At 41.7% G+C, this 9,406-nt stretch overlaps 20 non-coding genes and 21 pseudogenes across 20 annotated transcripts; all 41 read left to right on the forward strand.

Moving 5' to 3' along the window:
- The first annotated feature begins 88 nt into the window (after positions 1-88).
- LOC135059539 (5S ribosomal RNA) lies at positions 89-207 on the forward strand. Its single transcript, XR_010245941.1, has one exon. It is a non-coding gene; the product is annotated as a 5S ribosomal RNA (ribosomal RNA).
- Positions 208-314: 107 nt separating this feature from the next.
- On the forward strand, positions 315-433 carry LOC134891697 (5S ribosomal RNA; annotated as a pseudogene).
- Positions 434-699: 266 nt separating this feature from the next.
- Positions 700-818, forward strand: LOC134889563 (5S ribosomal RNA; annotated as a pseudogene).
- Positions 819-925: 107 nt separating this feature from the next.
- LOC135058725 (5S ribosomal RNA) lies at positions 926-1,044 on the forward strand. Its single transcript, XR_010245148.1, has one exon. It is a non-coding gene; the product is annotated as a 5S ribosomal RNA (ribosomal RNA).
- Positions 1,045-1,151: 107 nt separating this feature from the next.
- LOC134890674 (5S ribosomal RNA) lies at positions 1,152-1,270 on the forward strand (annotated as a pseudogene).
- Positions 1,271-1,377: 107 nt separating this feature from the next.
- LOC134891672 (5S ribosomal RNA) lies at positions 1,378-1,496 on the forward strand (annotated as a pseudogene).
- A 107-nt stretch (positions 1,497-1,603) lies between these two features.
- LOC135065667 (5S ribosomal RNA) lies at positions 1,604-1,722 on the forward strand. Its single transcript, XR_010251941.1, has one exon. It is a non-coding gene; the product is annotated as a 5S ribosomal RNA (ribosomal RNA).
- Positions 1,723-1,829: 107 nt separating this feature from the next.
- LOC135060490 (5S ribosomal RNA) lies at positions 1,830-1,948 on the forward strand. The gene has a single exon (XR_010246883.1). It is a non-coding gene; the product is annotated as a 5S ribosomal RNA (ribosomal RNA).
- Positions 1,949-2,055: 107 nt separating this feature from the next.
- On the forward strand, positions 2,056-2,174 carry LOC134894437 (5S ribosomal RNA; annotated as a pseudogene).
- Positions 2,175-2,281: 107 nt separating this feature from the next.
- Positions 2,282-2,400, forward strand: LOC135058615 (5S ribosomal RNA). Its single transcript, XR_010245041.1, has one exon. It is a non-coding gene; the product is annotated as a 5S ribosomal RNA (ribosomal RNA).
- Positions 2,401-2,507: 107 nt separating this feature from the next.
- LOC135061310 (5S ribosomal RNA) lies at positions 2,508-2,626 on the forward strand. Its single transcript, XR_010247695.1, has one exon. It is a non-coding gene; the product is annotated as a 5S ribosomal RNA (ribosomal RNA).
- Positions 2,627-2,733: 107 nt separating this feature from the next.
- Positions 2,734-2,852, forward strand: LOC134900992 (5S ribosomal RNA). The gene has a single exon (XR_010174490.1). It is a non-coding gene; the product is annotated as a 5S ribosomal RNA (ribosomal RNA).
- Positions 2,853-2,959: 107 nt separating this feature from the next.
- LOC134891698 (5S ribosomal RNA) lies at positions 2,960-3,078 on the forward strand (annotated as a pseudogene).
- A 107-nt stretch (positions 3,079-3,185) lies between these two features.
- LOC134894874 (5S ribosomal RNA) lies at positions 3,186-3,304 on the forward strand (annotated as a pseudogene).
- Positions 3,305-3,411: 107 nt separating this feature from the next.
- On the forward strand, positions 3,412-3,530 carry LOC134897259 (5S ribosomal RNA; annotated as a pseudogene).
- A 107-nt stretch (positions 3,531-3,637) lies between these two features.
- LOC135063971 (5S ribosomal RNA) lies at positions 3,638-3,756 on the forward strand. The gene has a single exon (XR_010250289.1). It is a non-coding gene; the product is annotated as a 5S ribosomal RNA (ribosomal RNA).
- Positions 3,757-3,863: 107 nt separating this feature from the next.
- LOC134902121 (5S ribosomal RNA) lies at positions 3,864-3,982 on the forward strand. The gene has a single exon (XR_010175595.1). It is a non-coding gene; the product is annotated as a 5S ribosomal RNA (ribosomal RNA).
- Positions 3,983-4,089: 107 nt separating this feature from the next.
- Positions 4,090-4,208, forward strand: LOC134889564 (5S ribosomal RNA; annotated as a pseudogene).
- A 107-nt stretch (positions 4,209-4,315) lies between these two features.
- Positions 4,316-4,434, forward strand: LOC134901735 (5S ribosomal RNA). Its single transcript, XR_010175217.1, has one exon. It is a non-coding gene; the product is annotated as a 5S ribosomal RNA (ribosomal RNA).
- Positions 4,435-4,541: 107 nt separating this feature from the next.
- Positions 4,542-4,660, forward strand: LOC135063982 (5S ribosomal RNA). The gene has a single exon (XR_010250300.1). It is a non-coding gene; the product is annotated as a 5S ribosomal RNA (ribosomal RNA).
- Positions 4,661-4,767: 107 nt separating this feature from the next.
- On the forward strand, positions 4,768-4,886 carry LOC134901682 (5S ribosomal RNA). Its single transcript, XR_010175167.1, has one exon. It is a non-coding gene; the product is annotated as a 5S ribosomal RNA (ribosomal RNA).
- A 107-nt stretch (positions 4,887-4,993) lies between these two features.
- On the forward strand, positions 4,994-5,112 carry LOC134894693 (5S ribosomal RNA; annotated as a pseudogene).
- Positions 5,113-5,219: 107 nt separating this feature from the next.
- LOC134893390 (5S ribosomal RNA) lies at positions 5,220-5,338 on the forward strand (annotated as a pseudogene).
- A 107-nt stretch (positions 5,339-5,445) lies between these two features.
- On the forward strand, positions 5,446-5,564 carry LOC134895688 (5S ribosomal RNA; annotated as a pseudogene).
- A 107-nt stretch (positions 5,565-5,671) lies between these two features.
- LOC135067557 (5S ribosomal RNA) lies at positions 5,672-5,790 on the forward strand. The gene has a single exon (XR_010253769.1). It is a non-coding gene; the product is annotated as a 5S ribosomal RNA (ribosomal RNA).
- Positions 5,791-5,897: 107 nt separating this feature from the next.
- On the forward strand, positions 5,898-6,016 carry LOC134885430 (5S ribosomal RNA). The gene has a single exon (XR_010169544.1). It is a non-coding gene; the product is annotated as a 5S ribosomal RNA (ribosomal RNA).
- A 107-nt stretch (positions 6,017-6,123) lies between these two features.
- Positions 6,124-6,242, forward strand: LOC134894364 (5S ribosomal RNA; annotated as a pseudogene).
- A 107-nt stretch (positions 6,243-6,349) lies between these two features.
- LOC134887150 (5S ribosomal RNA) lies at positions 6,350-6,468 on the forward strand (annotated as a pseudogene).
- Positions 6,469-6,575: 107 nt separating this feature from the next.
- On the forward strand, positions 6,576-6,694 carry LOC134894237 (5S ribosomal RNA; annotated as a pseudogene).
- Positions 6,695-6,801: 107 nt separating this feature from the next.
- Positions 6,802-6,920, forward strand: LOC134887006 (5S ribosomal RNA; annotated as a pseudogene).
- Positions 6,921-7,027: 107 nt separating this feature from the next.
- Positions 7,028-7,146, forward strand: LOC135061456 (5S ribosomal RNA). Its single transcript, XR_010247835.1, has one exon. It is a non-coding gene; the product is annotated as a 5S ribosomal RNA (ribosomal RNA).
- A 107-nt stretch (positions 7,147-7,253) lies between these two features.
- Positions 7,254-7,372, forward strand: LOC134889501 (5S ribosomal RNA; annotated as a pseudogene).
- Positions 7,373-7,479: 107 nt separating this feature from the next.
- Positions 7,480-7,598, forward strand: LOC135070736 (5S ribosomal RNA). The gene has a single exon (XR_010256889.1). It is a non-coding gene; the product is annotated as a 5S ribosomal RNA (ribosomal RNA).
- A 107-nt stretch (positions 7,599-7,705) lies between these two features.
- Positions 7,706-7,824, forward strand: LOC134894512 (5S ribosomal RNA; annotated as a pseudogene).
- A 107-nt stretch (positions 7,825-7,931) lies between these two features.
- Positions 7,932-8,050, forward strand: LOC134892409 (5S ribosomal RNA; annotated as a pseudogene).
- Positions 8,051-8,157: 107 nt separating this feature from the next.
- On the forward strand, positions 8,158-8,276 carry LOC134889503 (5S ribosomal RNA; annotated as a pseudogene).
- Positions 8,277-8,383: 107 nt separating this feature from the next.
- Positions 8,384-8,502, forward strand: LOC135069389 (5S ribosomal RNA). Its single transcript, XR_010255572.1, has one exon. It is a non-coding gene; the product is annotated as a 5S ribosomal RNA (ribosomal RNA).
- Positions 8,503-8,609: 107 nt separating this feature from the next.
- LOC135066329 (5S ribosomal RNA) lies at positions 8,610-8,728 on the forward strand. The gene has a single exon (XR_010252579.1). It is a non-coding gene; the product is annotated as a 5S ribosomal RNA (ribosomal RNA).
- Positions 8,729-8,835: 107 nt separating this feature from the next.
- Positions 8,836-8,954, forward strand: LOC135067117 (5S ribosomal RNA). The gene has a single exon (XR_010253342.1). It is a non-coding gene; the product is annotated as a 5S ribosomal RNA (ribosomal RNA).
- A 107-nt stretch (positions 8,955-9,061) lies between these two features.
- On the forward strand, positions 9,062-9,180 carry LOC134886595 (5S ribosomal RNA). Its single transcript, XR_010170677.1, has one exon. It is a non-coding gene; the product is annotated as a 5S ribosomal RNA (ribosomal RNA).
- A 107-nt stretch (positions 9,181-9,287) lies between these two features.
- LOC134894239 (5S ribosomal RNA) lies at positions 9,288-9,406 on the forward strand (annotated as a pseudogene).

The raw sequence follows: 9,406 nt of genomic DNA on the forward strand, positions 1-9,406 counted from the left end.
GTTCTGTTGATGCATTCCATTTTAAAACGTATTCATTTATGAACCAGTAGTTAGAAGTAGAAAAGTTCTAACAGAAACCACAAAGCTTTTCTACAGCCACACCACACTGGATACGCCCAATCTCATCTGATCTTGGAAGCTAAGCAGTGTTGGGCCTGGTTAGTACTTGGATGGGAGACCACCTGGGAATACAAGGTGCTGTAGATATTTTTATACTGCCAACACCGTTCTGTTGATGCATTCCATTTTAAAACGTATTCATTTATGAACCAGTAGTTAGAAGTAGAAAAGTTCTAACAGAAACCACAAAGCTCATCTACAGCCACACCAGACTGGATACGCCTAATCTCATCTGATCTTGGAAGCGAAGCAGTGTTGGGCCTGGTTAGTACTTGGATGGGAGACCACCTGGGAATAGAAGGTGCTGTAGATATTTTTATTAGAGATGAGCGGATTCGGTTTTACTCGGTTTTACTCGGTTCTCAAAACGACATCTTATTGGCTCACAGATGTCACGTGTTTTGGATAGCCAATAAGATTCGGTTTTGAGAACCGAGTAAAACCGAGTAAAACCGAATCCGCTCATCTCTAATTTTTATACTGCCAACACCGTTTTGTTGATGCATTCCATTTTAAAACGTATTCATTTATGAACCAGTAGTTAGAAGTAGAAAAGTTCTAACAGAAACCACAAAGCTCATCTACAGCCACACCAGACTGGATACGCCTAATCTCATCTGATCTTGGAAGCTAAGCAGTGTTGGGCCTGGTTAGTACTTGGATGGGAGACCACCTGGGAATAGAAGGTGCTGTAGATATTTTTATACTGCCAACACCGTTCTGTTGATGCATTCCATTTTCAAATGTATTCATTTATGAACCAGTATTTAGAAGTAGAAAAGTTCTAACAGAAACCACAAAGCTTATCTACAGCCACACCATACTGGATACGCCCAATCTCATCAGATCTTGGAAGCTAAGCAGTGTTGGGCCTGGTTAGTACTTGGATGGGAGACCACCTGGGAATACAAGGTGCTGTAGATATTTTTATACTGCCAATACCGTTTTGTTGATGCATTCCATTTTAAAACGTATTCATTTATGAACCAGTAGTTAGAAGTAGAAAAGTTCTAACAGAAACCACAAAGCTCATCAACAGCCACACCAGACTGGATACGCCTAATCTCATCTGATCTTGGAAGCGAAGCAGTGTTGGGCCTGGTTAGTACTTGGATGGGAGACCACCTGGGAATACAAGGTGCTGTAGATATTTTTATACTGCCAACACCGTTTTGTTGATGCATTCCATTTTAAAACGTATTCATTTATGAACCAGTAGTTAGAAGTAGAAAAGTTCTAACAGAAACCGCAAAGCTCATCTACAGCCACACCAGACTGAATACGCCTAATCTCATCTGATCTTGGAAGCGAAGCAGTGTTGGGCCTGGTTAGTACTTGGATGGGAGACCACCTGGGAATAGAAGGTGCTGTAGATATTTTTATACTGCCAACACCGTTCTGTTGATGCATTCCATTTTCAAACGTATTCATTTATGAACCAGTAGTTAGAAGTAGAAAAGTTCTAACAAAAACAACAAAGCTCATCTACAGCCACACCATACTGGATACGCCTAATCTCATCTGATCTTGGAAGCTAAGCAGTGTTGGGCCTGGTTAGTACTTGGATGGGAGACCACCTGGGAATACAAGGTGCTGTAGATATTTTTATACTGCCAACACCGTTCTGTTGATGCATTCCATTTTAAAACGTATTCATTTATGAACCAGTAGTTAGAAGTAGAAAAGATCTAACAGAAACCACAAAGCTTATCTACAGCCACACCACACTGGATACGCCTAATCTCATCTGATCTTGGAAGCTAAGCAGTGTTGGGCCTGGTTAGTACTTGGATGGGAGACCACCTGGGAATACAAGGTGCTGTAGATATTTTTATACTGCCAACACCGTTCTGTTGATGCATTCCATTTTAAAACGTATTCATTTATGAACCAGTAGTTAGAAGTAGAAAAGTTCTAACAGAAACCACAAAGCTCATCTACAGCCACACCAGACTGGATACGCCCAATCTCATCTGATCTTGGAAGCTAAGCAATGTTGGGCCTGGTTAGTACTTGGATAGGAGACCACCTGGGAATACAAGGTGCTGAAGATATTTTTATACTGCCAACACCGTTCTGTTGATGCATTCCATTTTCAAACGTATTAATTTATGAACCAGTAGTTAGAAGTAGAAAAGTTCTAACAGAAACCACAAAGCTCATCTACAGCCACACCACACTGGATACGCCCAATCTCATCTGATCTTGGAAGCTAAGCAGTGTTGGGCCAGGTTAGTACTTGGATGGGAGACCACCTGGGAATACAAGGTGCTGTAGATATTTTTATACTGCCAACACAATTCTGTTGATGCATTTCATTTTCAAATGTATTCATTTATGAACCAGTATTTAGAAGTAGAAAAGTTCTAACAGAAACCACAAAGCTTATCTACAGCCACACCACACTGGATACGCCCAATCTCATCTGATCTTGGAAGCTAAGCAGTGTTGGGCCTGGTTAGTACTTGGATGGGAGACCACCTTGGAATACAAGGTGCTGTAGATATTTTTATACTGCCAACACCGTTCTGTTGATGCATTCCATTTTAAAACGTGTTAATTTATGAACCAGTAGTTAGAAGTAGAAAAGTTCTAACAGAAACCACAAAGCTCATCTACAGCCACACCACACTGGATACGCCCAATCTCATCTGATCTTGGAAGCTAAGCAGTGTTGGGCCTGGATAGTACTTGGATGGGAGACCACCTGGGAATACAAGGTGCTGTAGATATTTTTATACTGCCAACCCCGTTTTGTTGATGCATTCCATTTTAAAACGTATTCATTTATGAACCAGTAGTTAGAAGTAGAAAAGTTCTAACAGAAACCACAAAGCTCATCTACAGCCACACCAGACTGGATACGCCTAATCTCATCTGATCTTGGAAGCGAAGCAGTGTTGGGCCTGGTTAGTACTTGGATGGGAGACCACCTGGGAATAGAAGGTGCTGTAGATATTTTTATACTGCCAACACCGTTCTGTTGATGCATTCCATTTTCAAACGTATTCATTTATGAACCAGTAGTTAGAAGTAGAAAAGTTCTAACAGAAACCACAAAGCTCATCTACAGCCACACCAGACTGGATACGCCTAATCTCATCTGATCTTGGAAGCTAAGCAGTGTTGGGCCTGGTTAGTACTTGGATGGGAGACCACATGGTTATACAAGGTGCTGTAGATATTTTTATACTGCCAACACCGTTCTGTTGATGCATTCCATTTTAAAACGTATTCATTTATGAACCAGTAGTTAGAAGTAGAAAAGTTCTAACACAAACCACAAAGCTCATCTACAGCCACACCAGACTGGATACGCCTAGTCTCATCTGATCTTGGAAGCTAAGCAGTGTTGGGCCTGGTTAGTACTTGGATGAGAGACCACCTGGTTATACAAGGTGCTGTAGATATTTTTATACTGCCAACACCGTTCTGCTGATGCATTCCATTTTAAAACGTATTCATTTATGAACCAGTAGTTAGAAGTAGAAAAGTTCTAACAGAAACCACAAAGCTCATCTACAGCCACACCACACTGGATACGCCCAATCTCATCTGATCTTGGAAGCTAAGCAGTGTTGGGCCTGGTTAGTACTTGGATGGGAGACCACCTGGGAATACAAGGTGCTGTAGATATTTTTATACTGCCAACACCGTTCTGTTGATGCATTCCATTTTCAAACGTTTTCATTTATGAACCAGTAGTTAGAAGTAGAAAAGTTCTAACAGAAACCACCAAGCTTATTTACAGCCACACCACACTGGATACGCCCAATCTCATCTGATCTTGGAAGCTAAGCAGTGTTGGGCCTGGTTAGTACTTGGATGGGAGACCACCTGGGAATACAAGGTGCTGTAGATATTTTTATACTGCCAACACCGTTCTGTTGATGCATTCCATTTTAAAACGTATTCATTTATGAACCAGTAGTTAGAAGTAGAAAAGTTCTAACAGAAACCACAAAGCTCATCTACAGCCACACCAGACTGGATACGCCTAATCTCATCTGATCTTGGAAGCTAAGCAGTGTTGGGCCTGGTTAGTACTTGGATGGGAGACCACCTGGGAATAGAAGGTGCTGTAGATATTTTTATACTGCCAACACCGTTCTGTTGATGCATTCCATTTTCAAACGTATTCATTTATGAACCAGTAGTTAGAAGTAGAAAAGTTCTAACAGAAACCACAAAGCTCATCTACAGCGATACCACACTGGATACGCCCAATCTCATCTGAACTTGAAAGCTAAGCAGTGTTGGGCCTGGTTAGTACTTGGATGGGAGACCACCTGGGAATACAAGGTGCTGTAGATATTTTTATACTGCCAACACCGTTCTGTTGATGTATTCCATTTTCAAACGTATTCATTTATGAACCAGTAGTTAGAAGTAAAAAAGTTCTAACAGAAACCACAAAGCTCATCTACAGCCACACCACACTGGATACGCCCAATCTCATCTGATCTTGGAAGCTAAGCAGTGTTGGGCCTGGTTAGTACTTGGATGGGAGACCACCTGGGAATACAAGGTGCTGTAGATATTTTTATACTGCCAACACCGTTCTGTTGATGCATTCCATTTTCAAACGTATTCATTTATGAACCAGTAGTTAGAAGTAGAAAAGTTCTAACAGAAACCACAAAGCTCATCTACAGCCACACCACACTGGTTACGCCCAATCTCATCTGATCTTGGAAGCTAAGCAGTGTTGGGCCTGGTTAGTACTTGGATGGGAGACCACCTGGGAATACAAGGTGCTGTAGATATTTTTATACTGCCAAAACCGTTCTGTTGATGCATTCCATTTTCAAACGTTTTCATTTATGAACCAGTAGTTAGAAGTAGAAAAGTTCTAACAGAAACGACAAAGGTCATCTACAGCCACACCACACTGGATACGCCCAATCTCATCTGATCTCGGAAGCTAAGCAGTGTTGTTCCTGGTTAGTACCTGGATGGGAGACCACCTGGGAATACAAGGTGCTGAAGATATTTTTATACTGCCAACACCGTTCTGTTGATGCATTCCATTTTCAAACTTATTCATTTATGAACCAGTAGTTAGAAGTAGAAAAGTTCTAACAGAAACCACAAAGTTCATCTACAGCCACACCACACTGGATACGCCCAAACTCATCTGATCTTGGAAGCTAAGCAATGTTGGGCCTGGTTATTACTTGGATGGCAGACCACCTGGGAATACAAGGTGCTGTAGATATTTTTATACTGCCAACACCGTTCTTTTGATGCATTCCATTTTCAAACGTATTCATTTATGAACCAGTAGTTAGAAGTAGAAAAGTACTAACAGAAACCACAAAGCTCATCTACAGCCACAAAACACTGGATACGCCCAATCTCATCTGATCTTGGAAGCTAAGCATCGTTGGGCCTGGTTAGTACTTGAATGGGAGACCACCTGGGAATACAAGGTGCTGTAGATATTTTTATACTGCCAACACCGTTCTGTTGATGCATTCCATTTTCAAACGTATTCATTTATGAACCAGTAGTTAGAAGTAGAAAAGTTCTAACAGAAACCACAAAGCTCGTCTACAGCCACACCACACTGGATACGCCCAATCTCATCTGATCTTGGAAGCTAAACAGTGTTGGGCCTGGTTAGTACTTGGATGGGAGACCAACTGGGAATACAAGGTGCTGTAGATATTTTTATACTGCCAACACCGTTCTGTTGATGCATTCCATTTTCAAACGTATTCATTTATGAACCAGTAGTTAGAAGTAGAAAAGTTCTAACAGAAACCATAAAGCTCATCTACAGCCACACCACACTGGATACGCCCAATCTCATCTGATCTCGGAATCTAAGCAGTGTTGGGCCTGGTTAGTACTTGGATGGGAGACCACCTGGGAATACAAGGTGCTGTAGATATTTTTATACTGCCAACACCGTTCTGTTGATGCATTCCATTTTCAAACGTACTTATTTATGAACCAGTAGTTAGAAGTAGAAAAGTTCTAACAGAAACCACACAGCTCATCTACAGCCACACGACATTGGATACGCCCAAACTCATCTGATCTTGGAAGCTAAGCAGTGTTTGGCCTGGTTAGTTCTTGGATGGGAGACCACCTGAGAATACAAGGAGCTGTAGATATTTTTATACTGCCAACACCGTTCTGTTGATGCATTCCATTTTCAAACGTACTCTTTTATGAACCAGTAGTTAGAAGTAGAAAAGTTCTAACAGAAACCACAAAGCTCATCTACAGCCACACCGCACTGGATACGCCCAATCTCATCTGATCTTGGAAGCTAAGCAGTGTTGGGCCTGGTTAGTACTTGGATAGGAGACCACCTGGGAATACAATGTGCTGTAGATATTTTTATACTGCCAACACCGTTCTGTTGATGCATTCCATTTTCAAACGTATTCATTTATGAACCAGTAGTTAGAAGTAGAAAAGTTCTAACAGAAACCACACAGCTCATCTAAAGCCACACCTCATTGGATACGCCCAAACTCATCTGATCTTGGAAGCTAAGCAGTGTTTGGCCTGGTTAGTACTTGGATGGGAGACCACCTGGGAATACAAGGTGCTGTAGATATTTTTATACTGCCAACACCGTTCTGTTGATGCATTCCATTTTCAAACGTATTTATTTATGAACCAGTAGTTAGAAGTAGAAAAGTTCTAACAGAAACCACACAGCTCATCTACAGCCACACCACATTGGATACGCCCAAACTCATCTGATCTTGGAAGCTAAGCAGTGTTGGGCCTGGTTAGTACTTGGATGGGAGACCAACTGGGAATTTAAGGTGCTGTAGATATTTTTATACTGCCAACACCGTTCTGTTGATGCATTCCATTTTCAAATGTATTCATTTATGAACCAGTAGTTAGAAGTAGAAAAGTTCTAACAGAAACCACAAAGCTCATCTACAGCCACACCACACTGGATACGCCCAATCTCATCTGATCTTGGAAGCTAAGCAGTGTTGGGCCTGGTTAGTACTTGGATGGTAGACCACCTGGGAATACAAGGTGCTGTAGATATTTTTATACTGCCAACACCGTTCTGTTGATGCATTCCATTTTCAAATGTATTCATTTATGAACCAGTAGTTAGAAGTAGAACAGTTCTAACAGAAACCACAAAGCTCATCTACAGCCACACCACACTGGATACGCCCAATCTCGTCTGATCTTGGAATCTAAGCAGTGTTGGGCCTGGTTAGTGCTTGGATGGGAGACCACCTGGGAATACAAGGTGCTGTAGATATTTTTATACTGCCAACACCGTTCTGTTGATGCATTCCATTTTCAAACGTTTTCATTTATGAACCAGTAGTTAGAAGTAGACAAGTTCTAACAGAAACCACAAAGCTCATCTACAGCCACGCTACACTGGATACGCCCAATCTCATCTGATCTTGGAAGCTAAGCAGTGTTGGGCCTGGTTAGTACTTGGATGGGAGACCACCAGGGAATACAAGGTGCTGTAGATATTTTTATACTGCCAACACCGTTCTGTTGATGCATTCCATTTTCAAACGTTTTCATTTATGAACCAGTAGTTAGAAGTAGAAAAGTTCTAACAGAAACCACAAAGCTCATGTACAGCCACACCACACTGGATATGCCCAATCTCATCTGATCTTGGAAGCTACGCAGTGTTGGGACTGGTTAGTACTTGGATGGGAGACCACCTGGGAATACAAGGTGCTGTAGATATTTTTATACTGCCAACACCGTTCTGTTGATGCATTCCATTTTCAAACGTATTCATTTATGAACCAGTAGTTAGAAGTAGAAAAGTTCTAACAGAAACCACAAAGCTCATCTACAGCCACACCACACTGGATACGCCCAATCTCATCTGATCTTGGAAGCTAAGCAGTGTTGGAACTGGTTAGTACTTGCATGGGAGACCACCTGGGAATACAAGGTGCTGTAGAAATTTTTATACTGCCAACACCGTTCTGTTGATGCATTCCATTTTCAAACATATTCATTTATGAACCAGTAGTTAGAAGTAGAAAAGTTCTAATAGAAACCACAAAGCTCATCTACAGCCACACCACACTGGATACGCCCAATCTCGTCTGATCTTGGAATCTAAGCAGTGTTGGGCCTGGTTAGTGCTTGGATGGGAGACCACCTGGGAATACAAGGTGCTGTAGATATTTTTATACTGCCAACACCGTTCTGTTGATGCACTCCATTTTCAAACGTATTCATTTATGAACCAGTAGTTAGAAGTAGCACAGTTCTAACAGAAAACACAAAGCTCATCTACAGCCACACCACACTGGATACGCCCAATCTCATCTGATCGTGGAAGCTAAGCAGTGTTGGGCCTGGTTAGTACTTGGATGGGAGACCATCTGGGAATACAAGGTGCTGTAGATATTTTTATACTGCCAACACCGTTCTGTTGATGCATTCCATTTTCAAACGTTTTCATTTATGAACCAGTAGTTAGAAGTAGACAAGTTCTAACAGAAACCACAAAGCTCATCTACAGCCACGCTACACTGGATACGCCCAATCTCATCTGATCTTGGAAGCTAAGCAGTGTTGGGCCTGGTTAGTACTTGGATGGGAGACCACCTGGGAATACAAGGTGCTGTAGATATTTTTATACTGCCAACACCGTTCTGTTGATGCATTCCATTTTCAAACGTTTTCATTTATGAACCAGTAGTTAGAAGTAGAAAAGTTCTAACAGAAACCACACAGCTCATCTACAGCCACACCATACTGGATACGCCCAATCTCATCTGATCTTGGAAGCTAAGCAGTGTTGGGCCTGGTTAGTATTTGGATGGGAGACCACCTGGGAATACAAGGTGCTGTAGATATTTTTATACTGCCAACACCGTTCTGTTGATGCATTCCATTTTCAAACGTATTCATTTATGAACCAGTAGTTAGAGGTAGAAAAGTTCTAACAGAAACCACAAAGCTCATCTACAGCCACACCACACTGGATACGCCCAATCTCATCTGATCTTGGAAGCTAAGCAGTGTTGGGCCTGGTTAGTACTTGGATAGGAGACCACCTGGGAATACAATGTGCTGTAGATATTTTTATACTGCCAACACCGTTCTGTTGATGCATTCCATTTTCAAACGTATTCATTTATGAACCAGTAGTTAGAAGTAGAAAAGTTCTAACAGAAACCACACAGCTCATCTAAAGCCACACCTCATTGGATACGCCCAAACTCATCTGATCTTGGAAGCTAAGCAGTGTTTGGCCTGGTTAGTACTTGGATGGGAGACCACCTGGGAATACAAGGTGCTGTAGATA

This window comes from Pseudophryne corroboree, chromosome 3 (genome assembly GCF_028390025.1).
Source record: "Pseudophryne corroboree isolate aPseCor3 chromosome 3, aPseCor3.hap2, whole genome shotgun sequence".
NCBI classification, from domain to species: domain Eukaryota; kingdom Metazoa; phylum Chordata; class Amphibia; order Anura; family Myobatrachidae; genus Pseudophryne; species Pseudophryne corroboree.